Source organism: Athene cunicularia (genome assembly GCF_003259725.1).
Source record: "Athene cunicularia isolate RWA chromosome 1 unlocalized genomic scaffold, athCun1 chr1_part1, whole genome shotgun sequence".
Lineage (NCBI taxonomy): Eukaryota > Metazoa > Chordata > Aves > Strigiformes > Strigidae > Athene > Athene cunicularia.
In genome coordinates, this window is record NW_020799091.1 from 121680838 (window position 1) to 121688731 (window position 7894).

At 42.7% G+C, this 7894-nt stretch overlaps 1 protein-coding gene across 2 annotated transcripts in view; it reads right to left on the bottom strand.

Annotated features, from left to right (window-relative positions):
* Positions 1 to 7894, bottom strand: part of ZBTB20 (zinc finger and BTB domain containing 20) — a 395593-nt gene that overhangs the window by 20532 nt on the left and 367167 nt on the right. For both annotated transcript variants that reach the window (XM_026853090.1, XM_026853082.1), the window contains one exon: positions 6241 to 6428. The gene's annotated coding sequence lies outside the window, so the exon portion shown is untranslated. The remainder of the gene's footprint in view (positions 1 to 6240; positions 6429 to 7894) is intronic.

Consider the following 7894-nt stretch of genomic DNA (forward strand, 5'->3'; position numbering starts at 1 on the left):
CCAAAATCCCAAACAACAAAAAAGTACTAGAACATCTTAATACATTGAACATTGATAGATAGTTGTATAGTATTTATCAGTCAGTCACTTCAAGAGAGAAGCAGTTGAAATGCTCATCCAATATACAAGGGAAACATTTACTAGATGACTCACAACTTAAAGAATGGTAATAAAAATCTATGGGGGGCAGACTCTGAAGACAGGAACAGGTAAATTCAGGCTGCAGATATCTTACTGGACAGTTACAGTATGTCTCAGTGGCTGCAGCATGACTTATAAACAGAAATATCACAGTATTATCAACTCAGTCACCTCAATATCTTAAGAATGGAAGCTACAGAACTGTAAAGAGCAATAAGATTTTTTATCCATTTCCATGGTACTTAGAAAGAATAGATACACTGAGGATATATTTTCAAGTTTTCCCCTGAAATCATGAAAGCTAGAAACTTGCATGGCTATTGTAAACCAAAGCTGAAATGATGCATGTTAGCACTAGGAGTTCTCTAAATGGAGAGCGGTAAGAAAAGCACTGAATACCACGAGAACTGACAACCTAGCATCAAGCCACTATTACAAGGTCATCAAATAAGAGAATCAACATTTAGGATAATTAGACAAATTTTCAAAAGCATCCTATGTGTTATAAATGTGATCTATGCATCAGTGAAACTTAGGCTCCCCAGTTGGTTCTGAAAACATACTCAGTGACTTCCTAACTAAAGTACCATATGCTATTAGTCATTTCTCATGAGAAGAAAAGCCCGAGAGACCAACCTGACAAAACTCACTTAGGGTACTGATGAGGAATATAGAGACCAGTTCCTACCGGTAGTCCAACATTTTACACTGCCAATTTTTCAGTGTATTGCGATGGCTTTTTCAACAGAGCTCAGTTTATAGTTTACAACTGGTACTTGTACTTAGTTCTGTCTCTACACAATTCTAGTAACATATATCTGCTTCTATAAAAACACAAGTCATTCCTGGTTGATATTTCTTCTATAATCTTACAAAGAGAAATATAAACCTACAGGACTTAGAAACCACTTATGACTGTTAAAAAGAGAAGCATTTGTGAAACAAAATTTCCAGTGTTCTGCAAGACAGAAGTATAAGTAAGTGTCATGACATCAGAATTTGAGAACTATCAGTGTCCCTGCTTCCAGTTTAATTTGCTACAGAAAAGGCCTGTATCATTATTACATCATCTAAAATAGATATGTAAACATACATAATTTCTTAGGTCACCAAAACCAACCTAAAAATATTCAGCATTATCTAACACATACCATACATAGACTAGCAAAAATACAGATTAATTGACTATTGACACACTGCCTGACCCTGAAAACAAGGAAGCTGGTAGAATTGGGGTCCCCCTCCTCCCCTCTAGAGTGGAGATCATTTGAAAGCTCCAGAGCAGCTCCTAGGGAATCACAGCCACAGATTTCCAGAGGCAAAGGGAAGACCATAAGGGCACGCAACCATCCTCTTCGTGCCACAGAACCTCGAAGAGAAACACAGGAAACCTAAAACGTAAAGACGAGGCCAAACCACCTTCAGATCCATCTAGCCTCTACATTTGCCCCAGGCAAATCAAACTTGTTGATTCATGGGAAGGGAATGGTGGGTTTCTCTAGCTGCTTAGGAAAATGAAAACCCAGAGTTTCCACATCCACTCTCAGTGCTCTGTGGAGTTCAGGAAGCTTGTGAGGTTCCCTCTCTGCCTTTCCCCATTATGCTAGAAGGCCATCAAGCTACAAAAATCAGAACTCAGAAGGAGAAAAAGAAAACAGACTGCCTCAAAGTTCCCATCCTGTGAAAGCTAAAAAATGCTGGAATTGGGCCAAGACAGCCACATCACTTGAGCATGTATGGACAAAAGGTTCAGATGTGGTCCATCACCGACAGTGTTTATAAAGTGCATTCTATTTAATGCATAACCCCCCGCCCCGGTCCCTTGCTAAAACATAGCTTTAGAAAGTCCTCCCCCATCTCAATGTCTTGCCAATGATTGTTTCATGGGTTTTTCAAAGATTAGCCATGCCTCACTTTCCTTCTCAACTTTCATTCCCTACCAGAACCTCGGGTCTCTGCAAGAATTCTGTGTTCTCTAAAATGATAAAAATTGCTTCAGTGGTTTTTCCAATGATTGTACAACCTGCCTCTCAGTCCCATGGAATCTCTTTGCAAAGATGTTGCTTTTCCCTTGTCTGGAACAAATTCCATCACAGATGGACCATCCAGTGTCTAAGAATAACTCTTTTAACTATCAACAGAGACAAAGAGATTCAGTTGCACTATTCCCGTGGGATTCCTTTGAGTTTGGACACATCTGTTAAGATGCATACATCAGAGCTTGAATGAAGTTTTTGTCTGATTGTATCTCTGAGAACTCGTGAAAGTTTCTGCCAAAATGATCTTATCTCTTGGCACTTGCAAAACATATATAGTTATAGATGCTTTCTGAAGGGCTCCTGAAGTAAGCGGCCTATCCAGACCAAATCAGTTTAAATACAGCCAAGTCCTGATGACTTCCTTCCCTCTCAGCAAAATATTTAGAAACTTTACCTAAGGCAGTTCAGCCTTGGAACTAGCACCCTACCAACTTCATGCATTCTTTATCCATAAGCAAGAAAGTATGTGGAAAACTCCAAATAGCACCGATCTCGTACGCTTTCCTTCTTTGTAACCTTTCCAGAACCTGTGTCTCCATGCTTGTCCTCGTCACTTTTAGCACAAACACCTTTCTTCTGGGTAAGCAGCTACATCTGTTTGTGACAGCTGAGTAGCTAGAGGTATAACTCATTTGGAGCTCTATCAGCTCACACTATGACTTAATTCCAAATTATTTCAAAGTGGTGCTTTTTTTCTGCCAAGTCCTACATGAAAACAGTTACCTCAAGAAGCACCTCTTCCTCTAACTTGTTTCTCCAGTTGTATTGCGTGAGCTAGCATTTCCCAAGAGCAAAAGAGATGGGAGCTGGACACAATGCATCCCAGGTTCTGGCTTTTGCTTCAAGGATTCATCTGCGCTGGAAATATATCATAATGTTCAAATCCAGAAATCTAGGACCCAGTCCTACAAGGGTCAGAAGTAATGCAATTTCCTTGGGAATAAGTAGCACCAGAAACAGCATGTAGAATGTACCACACTAAGGAATTAAGCCCTAAATTAAGTTATGCATCACATATGAATTTACCCATTTTTTTTTTGCTAAGTACTCATTTCAGGAAGACTGGCATTCAGACTATTGCTTAGGCTTTCTTCACCTCTGCCTTTTACAGCTGAGGAGCAGATGGCTATCATAGAGCTTTTATTTCCTATGCTTGGAAAAAGTATTTTGATCTGAATCATTCCAAAAGCACCTTGATTCTTTAAAGTAGATTGGTTTCTGAATATTTCTCATAATAAATATGTGGTGTTGTTTTCTGCCAAGGACTAGTGACTGTGCATGCAAAATGGTCAGTGAAAATTTCAAACTGATTTGAATAGGTGGCCCATAATATCCAAGTCTTTTTTCCAGATACATGAATGTATCATGGAACCATCTGTGTACATCAGTGTACATCTGTGTACATCAGTGCATTTTTCCAAGAATTGATAAACCCTACCGTGCTGACTTTTTCTGGGTTTTTCTGGTATTTTAAAGGAAAATTCCTCTCAAACTTCTTGTCTAATCCTAGTTTTTAAGTATTTTTGATTTACTTACCAACCACTAGAAAACTCCGCACCAGAATGAAGAATGCTCTTTGAAAATGAAATCTAATGTGGCCAGCTGTGGTCTGGGCAAGGTTGGAAAAGCAATGCTGTAGTGTCTAGAAGGCAGAGAGAAGGACAGGAAGTGCTGCTGGCCCTAAGAAGTAAAGCACCACCACAGGTCCAAAAGTTGAGAGGAAAAAAAATGTGGTAATGTAGCTCCAAAGAACAAAGGGAGGGTTTCTAAGGTGGGGTGAAAGAATCAGTCCAAAACTCAGGGAAGGCAAGAGGTGAGGAGGAGTTTGTAATGACAGAGAAGCCTAGTTTTAAATGTTGAGACCCACAAATATTAACCTCTTGGTTAATAATAATAAAGACTGAGGCAATATTAAAAAACCATACCACATAACACGGGATATAGCTGTAGTAAATACGCAGTAAATATTCATCATGCCTCATTTTTAGTTCATGTGAGAAATTGGCATAGCTATTCTGCATGCGCATGCCAAACACTAATGATATGCATACCACCCCAAACAAATACAGACTGATAAAGGCTAAAACCCATCATAAATAATGGGAGTTTTTTCCATTGGTTTCAAAGCATGTGGAATCAACTAACAGAGGTCAATGCCACAAGACGTCGTCTCTTACCACTTCTTGAATTTTTGCAGGAACTGTATTTTGTGAACTAAATTTCAACAGTTCCTTAGCTAGGACAATATTAATGCTGAAATTAGTATTAAACTTCTTATCCAGAAAACCCACCTTGAGTGAAAGGAGCAGCTAACCTGGGATTGCAATTTACTCATACCGGTATTGTGAATTTAGTAGGAATGGAAGGTGATTTGGAGACATTAAAAACTTCGGGGTCTAAAAGACTCTGTTTGTCTATAGAACAGGTAGAGCATGAAGAGCTGCAGGCTCCACCTCCTCCTACTGCCCTGTGCCAATATTCCTCACCCCTGAACTTGGCCACCCCAGAAAGCAAAAGCAGGAGTTCATTCTCCCAAGTTCCACACAACCCCTGCTGGCCTCTGTCTTAAGGTTGCTTTCATGGGTTTCCATTTGTACTGTCAGAAAACATCAGTGTGAGGTTTCAAATCCCATTTACTGATGAACTCTTTCATCTTTGTGAATGGGATAAAGAGATTCTTTGTTTGAAAACAGGGATTATTTTTTCTTGTTGTTCTGCTCATTTTTTGCATCTCTTCACAAGCTTTTTGTTTTCAGAAAACATTACAAGACAAAACTGTACCCCAGTTTTAACAAAGAGCCTGACATCTCCAATTTGAAGAGAATTCTTGTACATACTAAATTGCATGCTGCCTGCTGCTCAATTGTTTCACATCTCTTTCTTCTCCCCAAATCACCAGGTGAGATTTAAGAAAGTCTCCCCAATGTTTACCAGCTCTATTAAAATCAAGATCTCTAGAAGAAGCTCATAATGAATAAAGTCAGAAGCCAACAGGAATGAATTGCAGCTAAAGTGATTTTGATAGTGATGATCCTTATAACCCGGCTGCTTCCAAGCATGGCCCTGAGGCTGGATTTTTAAATTAAAAAAAGAAAAGGATATACATACTTTTTAATCTGATTTTTTATTGTCATGCCCTGATTTTTTTTTATAGGCCTTTGCTCAGTCTGGTTGGCTTCTGAGCTCTTGAAACATGGTATCATCATCTTTCTTTCTCCTTTTTTTGCCCCTTGTAAATTTTACAACATCCTAAAACCATCACAGAAGAGGTAAACTACATATTCTAAAACTAGTGAATGACGAGGTTCACATCACCCTGCACATTCTTGCCCAAGAGACTGTTAGGGAGGAACCAATGTGAAATGACAATGTTTTGAAGAGCTGACAGGGTAAGTTCTGACTTTCCAAAATCCAGTTTTAATCATTGTGTTGGATTCCCTCATTTTTGTATTTTTTGGCAAAATGGAAAAGAACGTTTTTAACAGGCCAATTAACCCATGCTGAGTAATCTGAAAGTGAATGCACTCAATACAAGGGCCTTAAACTGGTACAACCAAGCAGGTCTAGAAGATTTTCCAGACTCTCACAGACTGATCCTCTCCACGAAACACTTCCCCCTTTTCTTGTTGGAAATCCTTTACAATCCTGGTTGTCGGAGCAAGACACTTGTTTTCTCCTACTGCAATATAGCACAAGCTAAAAATTCCCAGTCAGTAGATATGCTTGGGTAACGAGAAGCATGTGACTACCTGGAGAGGAATTCCTACAGCTCTAGTTGGAAAGAGACACGCTTGAGGGGGTCTTCCTTTTTTAATTCGTAAGAAGCAGCAACCTGAACCAACAACATGCTCCCAGCTTCCTCTGGCTGACTGCATTATCATGACCTTAACATAAAACGCTCTGTTTCAGTGGTAACTCCCAAAGATGTGAAAAGGTAAGCCCTGAGGAAGTTGTGCTCGTGCCATAACAAAAAGAGCATCCAACTGGAAAACCTGGTCTGCAGTAAGGAGTGTGTTTTCAAGAACCCCGGTGCAACCCAGCAGTGTGTTGGTGTACTCACAATCAGATGACCCTGTGTGTGCGTGCAGGTTTGTTGGTGAATGGGGTGAGTGGATGCGGGCCGGGCTCAGAGACAGAACAGCTTCAAGGTTCAGGCAGGAAAGGCCCGGCTTGGCGCTGCATGCACCCGTCTGAGTAATCTCATTCTCCTCAGACGCCTTCTGGTTTTCAGCTGTCTTGGGTTTCTTCCTGAAAATAAACAAAGAGACCTTTGAAGGGACTGACTGCATATTTGGGAAAAGGCATTTTTAGAATCTGTTAAAGATAACTTTCTTCCCCCTTACCACCCCCCTCTCTCATCTCTTTTCCCTTACAGGGAAGGAGGCAGAGAAGACTCTCCTCCATGCTTCTTGTTTGGAAACAAGCTTCTCCTTGTTTTGACTCTGATGCAATGGCCCTGAGACTGTGTTACAGCAAATAGGCCAAGCATGAAGCTCCTCATTCTGCCCCTACTGATGACATATAAAATGAAACTCGTCCCAGTGGTTTAGACAGTCGGAACTCCATTTGACAAATATTAACCAAGGCTGTAGCATTCTGAATAGAGTTATACAGAAATGTAATAGAATTGTCTGAAAAGCAAACAAATATGCAAGTTCAGAATGAATCAGTGCAGAGACTTGTTTTGTAGGGAAAAGCAGTGAAGTGATTTTGAGATGCAGAGGTCATCTAAGTAAAGCATGGAGATTTGGAGCCTGGAAGAACAGGCAATGAGCACAGTGCATGTGAGCTCTCAACACCTCCCTCCATCCAGGATCTCTGAGCACTTTGTGAACACAAGGAATTAAGCCTCACATTAAGCAGGTGGTGAATCCACAGACGGAGAAACTGAGGCACAGAGAGAAGCAGTGGGCTTCGAATGATGCAGCAAGCACTCGGCATGGGGAGACAAGCACCCACATCTCACTAATTCCCCTCGGTTTTACAAATTAAGACACTCCCTCCTCTGCTCCCCGAGGCAGGCAACTGCTCAGCCTGCTCAGGCCACAGCCTGCAGCCGGGGACACTGCACCCTGACCCAGCCCATGGCCATGGTGGGGCCCAGGTAAACCTCCAGCAGCTCCCGCTGTGCGCCGGGGGGCCCATGGCCACACTTGTGAGAGAGCAGCAGGAGCCGGGGAGGCCGAAGCCGTCCAAATAAAACGCCGTTATCTCCTGCTGGCACCCGAGGTGCAAGCAGTGCTCTGTCGCCTCAGGACCGAGCCCTCGCACCTTGTGCCACTGCGTGACCATGGTTTTGGGGCAGTATCTGGCCTAAGTGAGGGTCATCCCAGAGCATGGAGGTGCTGCGGGAGCTAAGGCTGCCCTGCCCTGCGGCCGCCCAGGCCCCAAGTGCCTGCTCCTGGCTCCCCGTCTGCTGGCAAAGCCCCTTTTGACAGGGACGGATCCTTCCCCCTAAAGGGCCAAGACGGGAGCCCCTTCTCCCCACACGCACCCCACTAGGGCAGTGCGCGGCTGACGCGCCGCAACGTGATTTTTGAGGACTGGGTTGGCCTCTCAGTGTTTAAGCAACTCGGATCTTACAGCAAGAAAAGCCCCATTCCAGCGGGGCCGTGGGGTGAGGGGTCCCGCCACCGGGCAGGAGAGAGCAGAGCTCCTGGTCCCGGCCGGTTACATAAAAGCATTATGTAAGGGCGGCACGCCCGGCCGGGGGC